Genomic DNA, 17,759 nt, shown 5'->3' with positions numbered 1-17,759 from the left:
TGCATTCGGGTTGCTCGAGCACTATTGGGGCGAGTTTTCGATGCGGTTTATGTTTCATGCAACTGTCACTGTCGTATATTTAACGCCAACAGTTAAGCTGACAGATTCAAATTTAATCTAGATCATTTTTGGGCCCTACTACACGCGCACCGTGATTTACGATGAATGGGTCTACAATTGGCTGAGACGGTCATTGAGTTCAGACGGATTATGTGGCCACTTGTTGCACCACACCTACACGAAAAACTCATTAGTGGTAGGTATTTATTGGATGCATTTTACAAATGGAGTTCTCTACGCTATTTAAAGTACTACGGTGGATGTGCTGCGATGCTGTTGGATCGTATTTGTTTAATATTATATTATATTATACAAACTTATTAAATGGAAATGATCCAACGTATTTTTAAGAATTTTCACGTGGCAATTTCCATCATATTCTATCGATTATTCACAACGGAAGGGAAGAATCGAATTCCAGTTCTCCAGGAAATTCCCAAAATAGATTCCTAGCTCCCGTTTCCGTTGCTAGTCCCAAGAGATGATGGCCTCGCAAGTCTCGGCTTTTTGAGTAAACATTTTCCTAAGATAATCACAAACATTGAAAGCATGACTCCATTCTCCTAACATTCCTTTCCTTTTGCTGTTCTGTAGCACTCAGGGTGAGAAAACTATTCTTGTCCAACGCAATGGACGTATTCTTCCCTTATTGCGTCAGGAATTTTCAAGTTCATCTTCAGGAAGCAAACATTGTTTAGGCTCGATGATTGTCTAAGATGTTGTCTGTCTGTTTGTTGTGCACGGTAAAGGAGAAAAAAAGACCATCTAAGCAAAGAGACCCTTGTTTGGCCACGGTGCTAAGGTAACGTCAAGAATGCCAACATCACTCAAGTTCGTTTCGGGGCTTAACTTCCGCTTTAGAGGAATCCAAATGCGGTGAAATGTGAGCAGCATAATGCTGCTTTTTAACGCACTATTGTTTCATAGTCATAAGATATTCTTAGAGACATAAAAAACCGTCCCAAAGAATTGCTTAAGATATTCGCTTTACCTTTACATACATCCCCACTTGAGTCTAACATTTATTTCAATTTATGGGTCACAAAAGCTTCGACAGCATCTTGACATAAAGCGGAAGCATGGACAACATTAACGGTTATGTTGAATGTTTCATAGCAAGAACGAAGAAAGAGGGAAACAACCTCAACAGTAAGAGGAACACGAGTCAATAGAATAATAATAGCAGGCTAATGATTCGGACAACACTTTCTACCACCCTGTGAAGAGAGGTGCAAATTATTTAACCACGAACATCGCTTCTTCTTCGTTGACCCGAATGACGGTGTATTTGACATCGTCAAGAGCGCCATGAACCATTTGATAGAGCCCTTTACGTTACGTTTTGGGTGGAAAAAAGTGCATCGCTTGTCTTGCCGTTAAAGAAGCGATGATTATTTTGCTAATTGTCAAGGTGGGCGCACGGTAGAGACTAGATGAAGTGTAAAAAGAGCTATTAAACATGACCAACAATGCCTAGCGGTTATGATAATGGGTTTTGTCGAATATGTAATTGACATCGTTTTCACCGGCCGTTACATTCTTCTCCGGTTTATCGACGCGGAAGTGTCGAAGTCGCGTTCCCCGGTAACCCTTATTTAACCTATTTTATCAGACTGTGGAGGACGTCCCATCAGCGTTTTGTCGATGAATTAGTTGACACCTTTTAAATGTTGATGGACCGGATGGGTTTAACGTTTATGTCTTGCTTTAAGTTCGTCAACTTATACATATTCATGATTGAAATATTTTTTAAAAGGGCAAACAAATAGCAAAATACGTTTTGCTTTGCGGGCCTTTGATCGACAGAAAGCGTAGAGCCCGCACCAATGGAGCAAAGAACGGAAAACTGTTTTAACCGTTTTTGGTTTTATTATGTCCGTAAACTTTGCCTGCCATAAACTCCAGACATTCCAAAAATTTTTCGCCACTGTATTGGCAAAAATATTCAATGTATCAGGCTGCAAAAACAAGGCTTCAAACTATCGTGACATAACTACACCAGCGTTCATCAACACGGTTTTCACAACAACGAACGTTACAAATCAATGGACCCTGGATTCCAGATTGATGACATTTATTCGCACATTAAACCATCCTTCGAAAGTGTGTCTCGTGCCGTTCTACTAACCGAAGTCGAAAGCCTACGCCTACCAATATTCTTAGTGACATGGCCCCGATCGTATTCACAGGACAGTAATATTGGGCTGCAGCTATTCGTGCTAAACATCAACGACGGTGGAGGACCATCGAATTCTTCAAGTTATGAGTTCGAATCCTGGCGCAAGCTCAACGATTTAATTGTATGCATCGACAAATGTGTCACCATCACTTTTAGCAGATCGGGAGCCCCTTCTCCCTTTAGGTGTCGACTAAATGGACGAATCCTTGTGGGAAATGATTGTGTCAAAGATCTGTTTGTGTTTATCGATATTAGGCTGTCTTTCGAGGAATAGCTCGATCATGTTGTGGCAAGGTGCAACCTATTGCTAGGCTTGGTTGCATGGTGCGGGAGTTTGATTCCTGATTGAGTATGCGAACACAGTGTGGTGACCTTCCTCGACCCAATTCTTGGCGCGACTTGAGTCCATTCAACGTACAGCAGCTACGCGCTTTAGCCTACGCCGCTACGATCGTAGTCTGGACTATAGGACCAGGTGAATGCTGGTCGTAAACGTAATCAACACGCCAGACTTGCCTTAAACGTTGAACTCCTCAACTTTTGACGCATCGTTGGTGAGGCGTTTGACACGGGAATGTCAGCGGCAGAAGTTATGATGCAAGTTACGAGACCCTATCTGTTGTCCGTTATAATGTATGTTAAATGTTTATAAAATATGGTAAATTTCGTGTCACCGACAACGCCGAGAGTGCTAATCAGTCCACCGGTTTAAATTCAATAAACAATAAACACACATTTTCGAATCTTGCACGGTGCGCTACACGCTTCGAACGTTTAAAATGTATAAAAACGTAAACTGTAAACTGTTAAATTCGATAGATAGTGTCACTGTTTTAGATGTGGCCACTACAAAAAAAAAAAAAATCCCTCAAGTGAACGTGACATCATGCAACTCACTTGAACATGGCAATGAATAAAGCAGCAAATAAAATCCCCTGTCCCTCCGTTTGAGGCAAAAACGACTCGAGCCGTTGCTGTTAAATTACACAGAATTATTTGTCAATGTTTAGCTTTTGCAAACATTCATACAGCGCTAAAAAATAATGATTGAAAAGATATCATCGCTCCACAAGACTCATCGAAGCCAGAGAGAGATAGAGGGGTTTTGCTAGCAAAGTTCCATTGTTTACTCATCACATCATAAGCAGCTGATCGGAACTGAGCTGAGCTTGAGTGTTGTCCCATCGGCCATGCAAAAACACGCGTCACCAATTAGCGTAAACCACACAACAAGCCGAATCCATCGCCACCCCAAACGTTCAAGGGTAACTTACTATTATCTCCAGCTGGTGGTATTAAATTTTCCCTTCTCTTCGTGCCCTCCTCTCTCGAGACTTTCCGTTCCAAGGCGGGTTTTAAAAAGTGATACCCTAATCTTATCGCTGCACACAGCACGAGCAGTGATAGTGGGATGCCATGTCTGGAGATTAAAAGAAAACAAGGTTTCTCCTTCCGATGCGTCTCCTTCCTCCTTGTGTCATGATATCTGCTGCAATCGACGATGCAAGAAAAGGGAAAAACTAGTACATGATCACCAATTGAGATCGAGTCAGAGAGTGAAAAAAAAGGAAAATGGCTTTACGCACAGCAGACACACACCTACGAGGCGGTGGGTGAGCAGCTATGTTGCTATTTTCGAAGCACGTGGCCCTCGATAGAAATTGTACACTGAAAAAAAAAAAAGGTTTTCCACCGCAAACAGGGTGTTGTGGCCGGCCGTCGTTATGTTGCATGATACATGATTTTTGTCTTCTCTTCACTGGTCCACCAACACCCACCAATATGTGTGTGTGTAGGTGTGTATTTCTTTCTGCACACCATACAATATTCGCTTTTCTTGGACGCAATAAGCAATCGAATGCAGGTGTGTCTTTTTCCTTTGCTCGATTGCATCCGTCCAGACACAGGCGCTGCTGCTGGTGGAATGAATTTTGAGTCGCGAAGGAAAGACGCACAAAACTCACGAATACTACAAGGCCACCGCCGGCGTTACCTGGGGCAGCAAAGGTAAGAGGGGGCAAGCAAGCATAGTAAGCTATGTATGGTGGCCAATTTTTCCCTCTCATCGGTTGGATGCGTTCAACCAGCGAGCAGCTCCGAAGCCAAATTTCTCTCCATCGGGTTTTCGTCCTCTGAATTCGAAAAATCTGCTGGCCCCGCCAAGCACAAGACTTACACTTTCCACGTGTGGGGTGGGTGGGGTGCTACAGCAGGAAGATGGAGTTGTTGTTGTTGGCGGGTGCACGGCAACAACACACACAAAACCAATAGCCATCGAACTTCGGCAACGTAATGAAATTGAAAATCCAAAAAACACAACGACAAAATCGAACCGACCGATAGCGGTTGGGTGGTACGGGTGGGGCGCAGAGACGCGCTTGTTGGCTTCTGTTTTAACGCGCTTTCTAACGAACGCCAAATTGGCTCACGCACACATCATCCGGCCGGCAGATTGTTGAGTGTAGGAGGGATGATGGTCCGCGAATGTTCTCTGGCTTCCGATAGACGGTAATGACTATTTGTCCGGCCAGTAGATAGATATGAATTTTATGGGATTATGTCCTAGGAAAATTATGAACTACTAAACAATTCTCTCCAGAGCGAGAGCGCGAGATGCATTTTTTTAAATGCAGTTGCCATACAAAGGGATGAGAGATGAGAGTTCCTGTTGCAAGTGTAAGCTTTGTTGTTCTTCTTGGTTCCAAATGATGCTGCTGCTGCTGCAGTTACTGTGATAGGCGATGATTACGATAAATTTTCACTAGCTTCACTTCATATTAATCCTTCGAAAAAAGCAGAATAGGGAAGGGAATCCTCTTCTACTTCATCACACTGTTTGACACTGAAAATTAACTTTTTCCATCAAGGATTCAACTGATGCAGCGGATCACGTAATTGCGCCGTTGTTGCTAAGGCGACGCAGTCGAACAACTACACTTTTTTCGACCTTTGTGCGCCGCACAGTAAAAAAAAAAAACACACACACACATACACCCATCCATGGCATGCTTTTCCACTTTCCGCTTGTATTTTCACTATCTATTTTCTTTGTTTTTTCTCACCCGTTCTTTTTTCATCTTTTCAGTAAAAACAATCTCAAATTCTAATTTTACTTCTACCGTGCACTTTCTTGTGTTACGGTTACTTCACAATTGCCCTAGGTTCCGCTGTGGAGTTTGTCAACGACTTGCTTCGAGACAGACAGGCAAAAAGTATCACCGAAATACCACACACACACACCGTTCAAAGGATAAATGGAAAAAGGATATGTGTTTCTCCATGCTACTTCCTGCTTCGAGGATCATCATCCCGTGAAGTTACTATTTTCGATTAATCATACCAACCGAAAATTTACACGAAGTACTCTACATATTCGGTGCACTTTTCGCCACTACACACCACACACCGGCCTCCCGCGGGCAGACAGGAAGCGCGCGTTTGAAGGCACCCAAAATCGAAAGCCGAAACGCGTAAGTAAGCACCAAACCTTTCGGAACGTGCTGAAGGAACTGCCGCCGATTGGATTTTACAGAGAATTTCTATAAATACTACATTATGTATCACATGATGATGGTTGAACCGAAGGGGGCGCACGTACGATGGAGACGAAACACGGGCCGGCGTACGCGGAGACAGCTGACGGGCACAAACGCACTCAGGAGATTCGATTTTGACTCACGCTCTCACAACTTCTAACGGACGTCAGACGGACTGACCTCAGCACTTATACACACATCCATACACAGCACGCATGGTTTTGCATTCGCTGTTAACATTCTAAAAGAAGGATTGACACCACATACCGGTGGCGCACCGTGTCGGACAGAACACAATTGGTCAGCGATAATTGATTAATCTATCACTATGCACCTTCGCACTAGTATCCATTGGATAGTGTGCCACGGATTACGGACAAACAATATGCTCTTTTACACTAAAATCCACCCCACGAACGCTTACACCAAGTGGCCAATCTAAATAAAGCAGCACGTGAAGCACTGGACGAGTCGTTTTTAAACCAATTTAAGTACTTTTCCACAACCGCGTTCTAAACCATCGCACAATTCGAACCGCACCAACCGTCGGACAGTGTACGAGAAAACAAACTAACACCGCGAACAAAAAGGCGCCCGCTGTTCGACGCATTCCAAACGCGCTCCCTCTCAACGCAGTAGGCCAGGGTTGAGAAAACCGTTCGGTGTACTTGCACCGGGATGGGATGGAAACGGTTTGAGCGCAGCACTGGGAAATGAAAGATTAGATCGTTTCATACATTCCGGCGCTGTTTTAAGTTATTTAAGCTATTTTGAAAACATAATAAAATAGATTTAGCAACGATAATAGATCGAAAATGTTTTGAAAAGTTCAAAACTATTTAATCAACTAAAATTAAATTTTAGATACAAACAGAATAGGATAATACATTAAATAAAACACCGTTTGGCGGACTATTACCTCGTAGTGATGACTTCCAACTAATTGATAAAAAGTGTAGGAAGCCAAAAGATAGCAGGCGTGACCGAGAAGGTCGTTAAGCCAAGAAAAAAGACCCTTTAATTTTGATCTATTTTTTTTCAATAGAAGAAACATACATATTAGCTTGAGTTTTCGAGGTGAAATAAGATCATTTCACAAAATTTAAACAGTAAAAATCAACCAATAAAAACATTCGAACTTAGAAGAATTCAAGAAAAGATGCTTGAACAAAGGAGAGTGCCACAATCTACAGAAGCCTCACTTTGACTTTGACGCACTGCATGTATTTCAAATAGAAACAGAAATTAATTTCACTTAGTTATTGAATATTTAATAACATGCTTTTATTTTATATTTATATTGAAGAACGAATCATAATATTAAACCAGGTATTTAGCAAACATTTGACCTCAATAAAGTTGTAGATTTAGTTCAAATTATTATTTACACAACAATAACCAAAATGCTTAATATGTTACACTATAAACATAACAAAACGTAAGAAAAATATGCTTGCATTCCCACCCCAAACTAGATCAAGTGGGTTGCTCAGCCCTGAGGGTGATTGTTTCTCTCAGTTTCTCTATGCTGCTCACTGCTCAGCGCTATTTGTGGGGTGCCACAGCGCCACAAACACAAAAGTCTCGCGGCTCCCTTAGCGAAAATCAGGCCTGCCTCTCATTCTTTCGCGTACGCATCCTTCCGAACGAATGACTACATGACACATGCCCATAGTCAAAGTGTTAAACGGTCACCAAAACGATAAAACGATAGAAAAGGCTAATCTTCGACCGTTCCCACTGATACCATCACAATCTTGATGCTCGCGGATCGTCGTGGTTGCGCCTGTCTCCGGTTTCGATACTGTTCGATGAAGCTAGGGAAAAGTTTAACGTTTAGCAGGGCCAAAAGGCGAGAGCGTATGAATAGCAGAACCAGCTGACTCAACATTGCTGTTTGAAAGTGCTTGAGAAGCTGTGAACATGTGTTCAACGGTCGCCAAGACTCGTCGTGGCAATAATCGTGACAGAGAGAATGGAATTGCAAATTCCTACGACAAGTTTTACTAGTGCTCGCAGTATTTTATCTGCAGAAGACACATCCGGCGTAATTCCGGATACAATTGGGGGCGAGTTCTTGTTCAAACTAAACCGTTCTAACGAGAATTGTAAACAGAGAGCATGCTATGTTTGAATTTTCTAAGAGAATGCGAAGAGCAAGAGAGAATATGCTGTAACGTTTTGAATAAAACCCCACAAAACCGCTCCAACACCAATGCTTTCTTATCAATGGATTTAGTGGCTGCACAAACACTACTGTGCATTATGTTCTTGAAATAAATAGCGAATGAACATTTTTTTTTTCGTACTGTGTTTGGGCACGTTGTTACTAGGGGGATGGCTAGACTACTTCGATCGTGTCTCTGCAGCAAGATTAGCATCTCGTGAGAATTGCAGTAGGCGAATGAACCGCGAGGCACATGATTAACGAATCCTACTCGGATCGATTCCTCCAAGCCACCTTCTTGATCGATAGTGCAAGAGAAGTAACCTTTCATACCAAAAACCGGTCCCTGAGCGATACCATGCCCAGCATCGATCAGGTTTTGGAAGTTTGTTCTTTTCTTTATTGTAGTTTCTCATTCTAGGGGAATGCGTGCCCACAAGGGAGCAAGGAATTTGAAGCATGAAAACCTCCTGCAGTGAGTTTCCAAACGTAAAATACAATCTTGTACCAATGCCAACATTGCTCTGCAGCCGAGTTTGAGACCGAGTTTTTGGTGCACAACAGCAATCGTGCTTTGAAATCGGTTTTCAATTGCACTGCACTGCTCTGCAAAAAAAATAGTCCAAGGTAACAAAGTTTGACCTTCAGCCATTTTCTTTTTGAGCCCTAAAGCGTAACGCAAATTAATTATGTGATAAAGTGATAAAAGGATGAAGAGAAGTTGCCGGAGTGTACCTTGCATTAAATGACCTCATTGTTTGGATCGAAGCCTCTCAAAAGCACCATGAAGATACACTAGCATGAAGATATATCGTACTGTCCTACCTACGATGTTTGCCACAATAGAAGACCCACTAAACGTTGTTCTCGAACTGTCAACGTTAACGTCAAACTAGCCACAACACGCACCCCTGTCGTAACCTCAATGACAGAACCAACAGGGACGAGGGTGGGTAGGCCAGTGTAAAAAAAAAACGGTGAATTTATGATTTAATGTTTCCTCACACAAACGTGCCACGTGAATGATGATTGTGCATTGAAGCGAGAGGGATTGTAGTGGGGGGTAGGGTGGAACTTCGATGGACAACGGCCGACTTCCCTCACTACACATGTGTGTGCTTAAAGTGATGTGTTCAGCATTTGAATTCCCTGCACGCCTATGTAAACTTTCCTCTCTTTCTTTCTCTCTTTTTAAATTTACTTGTAGCACTGGAGAGACTTTTTATAGTACCGACCCGAGACACATTAGTCATTGACACGAAGAAAAACAGTAAATATCAAAGTGGTTAATAAAAAACAGCCAAAAAAACCCCTTACGGAAAGAACCGGTCTTGGATGCCAGTGGATGTCTGTACCAGCGATTCAACGGATTCATAAATGTGCATCAACTTCAACAAGGCGATAGTCAAGGCAGAGTCAGTGATTCATGTATAGCCGCTCAATACCGGCATCAGTAGTTGTTTTCTCAGGTTTGCCGGCTTTCGTGATGCATCATCACTACAACTCCCCCCTAGCAAAAACGCTTTTTTTATTGCAAACCGGCTTCTTCTTGCCTAGCGCTTTCCGGTACGAATGCGGAATAATAATTCGTCTAGGGTAGGAACGGTTGCATATCTCATTAAAGCATGCATTGTTTGCAACATAACTCACGCCCTAAAGCTATGTTTTTTTTAGCAACAATGCCCTTCCCCAAGTAGTTCTGCTCCTCCTAACGATCGTACCGATCCTTCTTGCAGCTAAAAGCGTGAACAAAATAACATTCCCAACAGATCACTTGCCAGCATCGTTCGGGAGCGTGCCATGGATCATGGAATGGTATTATGGGTCATTACGATATGCACATACCGATCGAGTTTTTGCAGCAGCAAACACTGGGTGCGTTCTTGTGGTCGCTTTGCGAAAGACAGACCCAGAGAACTGTTTCTAGCAATTTCGACACATTCGATTTACCCTGGTTATCCGGCATGGAAAACGTTCTTACTAGTCGTATAATGATGGCACGAAATTGTTCGAAAGTCTATGAAACCTTTAGTTCCAGATGCTACCTGAGAAGATACTCGAACGCGGTTTTATGGCCACTCTCAAAATAATTTGTGTAAACACATTCTTTTTTATGAGCTGTTTTGCACGATATATTATGGAGAGATAAAAACAAGTTGTTTTTTCTTGACTGAACTAGACCACGTTGCCACCATTTTGCACGAATCGCCTGCTTCCCATCCCGCTTCGTATTATGCCATAAAAGTGCAGCAAGTAACGCAAAAATGCAATCTATAACGGTACGGGGAACTCGCGCCGGTGGTCAAGGGCTTTGCCGGGCAATGCAAGTACAGTATGATACCTCGGGTAGGTAGCTGGCGGGTTTCTGCAAGCATAACCATGCCTAGATCAACCGATCGATCAACAGGTTTCGAGCGAGTCTGCAAGAATGATTGCTTGCTTCGTGTGCGGATAATAATTATGGTAGGAATATGGTACATTATCTACTGATTGTAAAGCGAAAATAAAACTATCGGCTACGTGATGATGTAGAACAGCTAACGGAGAAAGAGATTCAGAAAATCGCCCGGGAAGTAAATAATCAAAACCGTTTTTGTGTTGACATGTAAACCATAAGTGAACAGTTTTAATGACAGATTTTTATATAAATATCCCCCAGATGATCGCATACAATTCTACAAGATTATTGTATTCTCGTACCACCCGAGCTATTCGATCACATTACACCTTTATTCAAAATTGTTGCCTTTTAGGTCGAAACGCAAACACATTACCGACCATCAGCTGGCCGCTCTGTGCGCGATCGCAAAGGCAAAAACTTGAGACGCAAAAATAGGCAAAAATAGACAACTAGCCCAACGAAATATTCAATATTCACACACACACACACACACACACACACACACACACACACACGCTCACCTTCCCAATGCCTGGTACTGATCGTGCATGCGTTCATCTGTCTGTCAGTCAATGTAAAATACGGTTCGACCAGCAAACGCAACTCCAACACGCCCGATGGTGTTGATTTTTCGCTATATTTAAGGCTTTTCGTTTGGTTCAATTTGTTTGCGAGTTGATTTTTTATGTTTTTCTCGTTTTTTTTTTTTTTGCTATTGCAAACCTTCAAGTTGGCAAGTTTGTTGCGAATGTTGAATAACAACGATCACCACACACCGCACACACTTCTCGATTTGACAGTCAGGTAAGTGTTGAGAGCTAGCTTGCAGAAGGTTGAACGATGCTGATGGAGGGGCAGCAACGCACTTATTCATATTGAAAGATACGCCACGGTTTTTTTTTGGTGGCCAACGCCCGTGCGCAAGCAAAGTCATCTGTGTGCATTGTGTGTCATAAAAATGATGATCCCATCTTCTGTCGGTACCAACGAGCAGCCAAAGAAAGAAAGTATTTTTGAAAAGGTTTTGTATTTCCATTGTACATTTATTTTGATGTATCGTTAATGAAATTTACAAAGAAATGAATCACAATACAACAAAATCGTTAGTTGATACGAATCATAATTATACATGTGGCTTGAGAAAAGCCTTTTGTTGTGGTAAAAGTATATTATTTTATATGAAAATGTATCAGTTACTTAAGGCCCTCTATTCAACTTGCTTTTATCCCGAATTGAATGCTGATATACAAGCGAAAACCCTCTCTCTACTTTACATCACTTACAATCAACGCTTTTTGCCAGCATGAAACCCAAACAACGACAATCGTAATTGGCCCTCGAATTGTACCCCAATTTGTCTCTCTTCGATATCGAAAAAATGCCTCCAAAAATGAACGAGGCAGAAAATTGTGCAACAGGGAGGCAGCAAGTTTTGTTGGTGAATCTTTTTAACCCTATCTTTCTGTAACCAAGCGTCATTTTGGGAGCAATGTTGATTGGAGATGAGATAAACGCTCTTAGCGTAAGGTTACAATGTAGAATTATCATTGTGAATCAATGTGAGAAAACGTTGGGCTTTTGTTCAGCTAAAAATACATAATCAATATGTAAATGTTTGTTAAATATCCAAGAATGACCAGCATTGTGTTGGAAGCTATATTACGAAACTGGTGAAAAAGACGCTTGAGTATCGACAAATTGATAAAAAACGCTTTTACATGTTACAGATTCAAACCTTCGATTTAGACGTACTCAGCTGCAGGTCAACCTTTACCATGTTAATTGAGAGGCAGCACACAACGGCATCTACCGGCTGGCCTCTGACTGATTTTCGCGAGGGACCGAACGATTTTCTTCTTCTGCCGACCATCTAAAGAATGGCTCACTGGACTTGTAAATAAATGACAACGAGGAACACTACAGACGACCTGCTCAAGGACCCGGCTCCAGGACAAGATGCGCAGCTTCGAAGAGTCGTACGAGCAACTGATGCAGCAGCTATTTCATTCGGCGAAAACTCACAAGTTCTTCGGGCTATTCGTTCCTACTACAGACTCCACAAGCTCTTGCGAACCAGATGACTCGAACAACACACGAAATGAACGATAAATACGCTGATACTTTCGGTAGTCCTCTACGGTCACGAGTCTTGGACTATGCTGACGGAGGACGCCAATGCAAGGACTATCTTGAACCACGAGCTAGCTGAGCAGTGCTGATATCCTGACGCCGGTAGGATACGTTGGCTGGATACCCCACAAAGAGGGTGCTCGTCAGCGACCCGTTCGTCACGAGGCGTAGAGGAGCACAGCGAGCTCGTTGTCTGGATCAAGTGGAGTCAAACCTGTCGAAGGTCAAATACAACCTTCGATGCAGGACTGCAGGCCTAGACCGAGTTTTCTGGAAATGGATTGGACACCTGGCTATGTCTACGTCTACTGGCCACGAGCTCAACCCTGAACAGGTCAAAAAGGAGAAGCAGACTTGTTCATACCACATAGTTGTATAATCAGTCCTCACTGAGAGGGAACGGTCCGGAAGGGATTTGAACTCCGGTTTTACCATATGAGGACTGGCGCCTTTATCGCCTCTACCACCGGTTCCCTGAGAGACCGATATAAGGAAATCAGATTAAAATAAGGATGGTTGGAAGACCCCATAATTTCTGAGTTATTAGTTCATAACCGATCTTTACTAAATTCAGTTAATATAATCAAATAATAAATTTCAAATAAATAAATAAATGAAAACATTAATAAGTAACAATTAAAAATATCTTTACGATGCAAATGGTTCTCCAATCAGAGCAAACAAACATAAATAAAACACATACAAAAAAACCTGCATGCTCCTGAAACGTAATCAAGAAGCCCTCCACTCCAGGCTTCCCATGCAACAAACCAATTGCTTTAAGCAGATAGTTTGACACCGTTTGACCAAATCCGTTGTAATACCAATTGCTCAATGGTTCTGTCCTTAAGTAGTACACACGATTCTATTCCCCTATTGCACAATAAAGAGCTGCGTCATAGAAGCTATAAAAGTGACAGATTTCCATTCATTTCAGCGTGTAGCATGCTTTTAAAAGGGGAAAATCAATCTACCTTTGTTGAACACCAATGACAGCAATCTCGTGACACAGTGCCAACAAGACACGAGGTGTTATCACACATGATAAGTTTCGCAAATTTAACTGATCCACCAAAGACAAAAAACAGAAGAAAAGAATTTGCAACGATAAAGCGGCAACAGGAAATGGTGTTTCTAGAATGCATTTCTTATCGCGAAAATGGGGGGTTTTGTTTTAAATGAATTTTAAATGATAAGCTAAAAACAAACGCATTCATTTTGGCGTACGTGATATTGGAAGAGTTTAGCTTTATCAAACGATTTAATCCTTGAAAAAAATCGCAACTGATTACCATTATTTCGACTCGATTAACGAAAACCTCTGAGCATTATGTCAGATAAACAGACGAGTGTTCCCATTTTGCGACGTTCCATCAGTTGACCTATTAAATCAAAGTTTGAGCTTGATCGTAGATATCTATCAGTTTAAAAGAATTTATTACATAATGCGCGAGTTAAACCAGTCCCGAGTAATAAGCACAAGATGGAATAGTTCATTTTTCCCGCTATTACTAATTTTCTAGAAAATTTCTTCCCCAATGAAGCCATCAATTTGTGTGACCGACCGACGGGAAATGAAATGAAGTGTCCATAATAACTCCCTGCTACAATTATTTAAACCATCCAATTCGACCAGAACTTCCATCATCCATCTTGCACGCATCGTGTAGTCCGTAGGAATCATGGAAAAAAATCCGGGTTAATACTGACAGGATTTGTACCATGACGAACCGAAACGATCGCTCAAGATCATGTAGAGACAATGCATTACCTTACCAACATAATTAGGCAACAGCCGAACAGTACCCGGAGGATCGTTTGGCCAATTGCTTCTGTGGACCGGATTGGACCTGATTGAAACTTTCAGCATCGTTAAGCTTAACGTCCGGGGATTTAGCGGTACTCTTGCGTTTGTACCACATTTTTTTCCAATTTTGTATCTATACCACCCATTCGGTGGGATTTATTTCACAAAAGTTAATCATCCGTGTAACCGCTTCATCTATTTACTGCACTCGATCGGGTGTATCATACATGTTGCTTTTGAAAGTAAAATGTACTAATTATTTTCTATTTAGCATTTGCAACATTATTACGCGAAACAATCAACTATCAAATGGTGCAGTTTATGGAGAAAAAAATGCAACCAGTAAATTAAAATAACATCATTACTTTTTAAAATAAAGACACATTGTATCGGTTAAGCCACGGAAGCAACAAATGTACAAACAAATCCTGTACCAACTGTTGCTACCGCCAATCGGCGACTTAATGAACCGCCAAATAAATAATTTTGGCCTTATGAACAAATCATTCTGTGCGGTTTGCAATCAAAGGCAAGTGAATGAAACGCTATCTGCCAATAATACGTACAATCTTAAGTTAATTATGGGATAAGGATAACTATAAATTGAAACGATCATATGCAAGTGATCGTCATCAGTATGCCATTAGTCTGTGATAGGTTGGAGCTGTGGGAAGCTGAAGGTAGAAGAAATTCGTCTATTCCACATACATCGTTTCTGGTCACAAAAAACAAATCGGTTGAAACTAATGAACCATTTCGATACTTCCGAAGAACCGTATGAGAAAGACATTCACTGTCAAATATTTGAATGAAGGTTATTATAATCCGCTATGGACATTGACTGCCGCTGAATGTGAAGACGTATGAATGCTGTAATTATTTTAGAGCGTCCAAACGGTTCACTTACGTGGCTACCGTTCTCGTGACAGCTTGAACACGATTTTCGTGCTTTTTTTAGGGATTTATCGTGACGTATATCATTGACATGCTTTATTATAATAATCCTTTGTTTTGGAGTCAATAATTTAATACGAATGGAGAAAAGTTACTTTCAATTCAAATAACTAAAATTTTTAGTTCAATGGCACTCGACACACATTCTGTGGCAGGGTGTTTTAAACACATTAAAGTAATTTCTTTCATGATGTTTTCTCTACAAATGAAACGGTTTTTTTTATGTGCAAATAAAATGTAAAAATAGAAAAACTACTTTTACTCGCCAATTAGCTTGCATCGAGAGCTCACATTGATCGGACGCCTGCAAGGTGTCCCTAGGGTCACGCTTGGATTCCTTCAATTAGCTGTCATTGAGCCATTCAATGAGCTCGCTGGGCAACACAGGGCACAAAAGAACTGGCAGACACGTTACCACACTAAACAGACTTTAATTTCCTTCTTTCATGCGAAATTAACCAACGCTTCTTTTTAGTTAGAGTGAAGACGCAACCATAAGTATTAGCTAAAAAATAAAAGTACAAATGTTTCGTTTCTCTGTTCATGCTGACTTGGTTTAAGCTGCATACACCGATAAGGAAATTGGCCTATCGATTGGAATGAATGTTTCCTGAAGCATTCTAGCGTAGAGAAAGCAAGGAAAATGGGTAATGTACATGGTAAATCGTTGAGTAAAAAAGCTGACAGATCGTTTGTGTTCCTCACACTTCTATGCTAGAAGTTTAAAAGCCAAGTGATGATTGATCGTAACATCATCTAGTCGATTCAATCGTTTGCGCCGTTTAGTTTTAGGTTAAAATAATACTTCTATTTCAAAAGAAACGAAAAATTTTCAAGTGAATAGTGTTTGACGTTAGATCATTGAATAATATAGACATACAAAAGTATAAAATTTCCTCATTGCTTCCAACGAAGATTAAAACTTTTTAAAACTGTTTATTTCAGATGTATGTATTGTCTTGCACTGAAATTTTAAATTTAAATTTGAAGCACACTTGACCCATAAATTAAAAATATTCACTGGGAACGTACCACAGTTTGAATTAATTTCGTGAGCAATCTTAACGCTGCATGAAAAATGAAACATGAAACCAACAGCGAATGAAAAATGACCATGAAAGTTAGGCTTGCAGAAAATTACTCTAAACGATTCATACCATCCTTGTAACAAGTGAAAATTGAATGAAAAATTTTCCCACTAAACTGCTACTGGGTCAGTGGAATTCCGAGCCGCGGTGGAAAAGTGTGAGCACTTTCTTCAGTTGTGCGTGCGTTGCTTACTTCCAGCGGTTTCATTTTCATCGTGGACGCGGACACTATGGGCTCGTTGCACGGGTAATGAGCTAATGCACTTGTAGGTGAAGGTCACCTCACTGACAATAGTCAACCCTTTACGCAACATAACGATAGCACCATTAGGGCGCGCCCATTAAAGAGGAATTGTCATAATCGACCAAATTACCTTCTCCATCGGGAGCATTATTTCTTAACCAATCCTGGGAGGTGATGGTGACGATGTATTTCATAGGTCGATTGTGTGGAGTTGCTACTTGTAAGTGTAGAAAAGCTTTTTTTTTTTGTAAAGTTCCCACGTCCTGTGATGTGAACTTAATTTTCTTCAACTTTTCAATCGCCGCACTGCAACGAACGTGAAGTTCTATTAAGAAATGCGTAACCCTAACGAAATAAAAAACCTTTGAAGGCTGGTGTGAGCATGGACCGCTATAACAAATGCGCAAAATCTACGCGAGATGGTCATTTCTTAATCGATTTAAGTAACAACGTGCGAAGTGTCGCACATTAGCGTCAGGTATCTGTTAATGATGGCCGAAGCAAAATGGAAGCGTTTGCTTTACTGCATCAATGTCATCACTCTGGTGGGAAGCCAGCATGAGCTGATTGAAATTAAAACCATTTACCGCTGTACTAGCCAGTGTGGTAAACACAAACGAACGTACAATAAATGAATATTTAAAAAGTCACCTTTTTGCTTCAACAACAGTTGGAGTCGGATGGATTAAGATCCTCAATAAAAAGACATTAATTTGTTCAAATACAATAGATTTGAGTCCATTTTTAGAAGCTCGCGAAATTTCAAACCTGAGAGGGGAATAGTAGGTGGAAACACCATTATACAATTATTTCCGGTATAAGTTCAATCAACGAAAAACCTTTTCCATTCGAGTAATTAATTCTCCTTCTGCGTACATATGAAAACCACACAATGAAGCAATTTGAGTTATTAAAACGGAACATAATTTATTCATCACAGGATTTTATAATTCATCAGAAACATGTATTCAATTTTCATTGTTCAGCCATTCAATCTTTGGAATGATTTTATTCGATTTATTTTGATTGAGAACTTTGAGCGGAATCAATATTGATAATAAGAGACCATTTTGTTATCAGAAGAAGTACACATCTTACACTCACAGGCTCTTTGCAATCGTGTCTATCACAAAAATGCAAACTGATAAGATAAACAACACAAACCACTTTACATTGCGAACTCGTGCGTGATG

At 41.0% G+C, this 17,759-nt stretch overlaps 2 protein-coding genes across 3 annotated transcripts in view; both read right to left on the bottom strand.

The window, feature by feature from the left end:
- LOC126565129 (peroxisomal biogenesis factor 19) overlaps positions 1 to 17,759 on the bottom strand; it is a 349,045-nt gene that overhangs the window by 65,800 nt on the left and 265,486 nt on the right. The window lies entirely within an intron of this gene.
- LOC126563922 (trafficking kinesin-binding protein milt) overlaps positions 1 to 17,759 on the bottom strand; it is a 139,470-nt gene that overhangs the window by 47,632 nt on the left and 74,079 nt on the right. The gene's annotated exons all lie outside the window — the stretch shown is intronic.

Source organism: Anopheles maculipalpis, chromosome 3RL, assembly GCF_943734695.1.
Source record: "Anopheles maculipalpis chromosome 3RL, idAnoMacuDA_375_x, whole genome shotgun sequence".
NCBI classification, from domain to species: Eukaryota; Metazoa; Arthropoda; class Insecta; order Diptera; family Culicidae; genus Anopheles; species Anopheles maculipalpis.
Note: the sequence above shows the minus strand (reverse complement) of the source record. Positions and strands in the feature narration are given on the sequence as shown.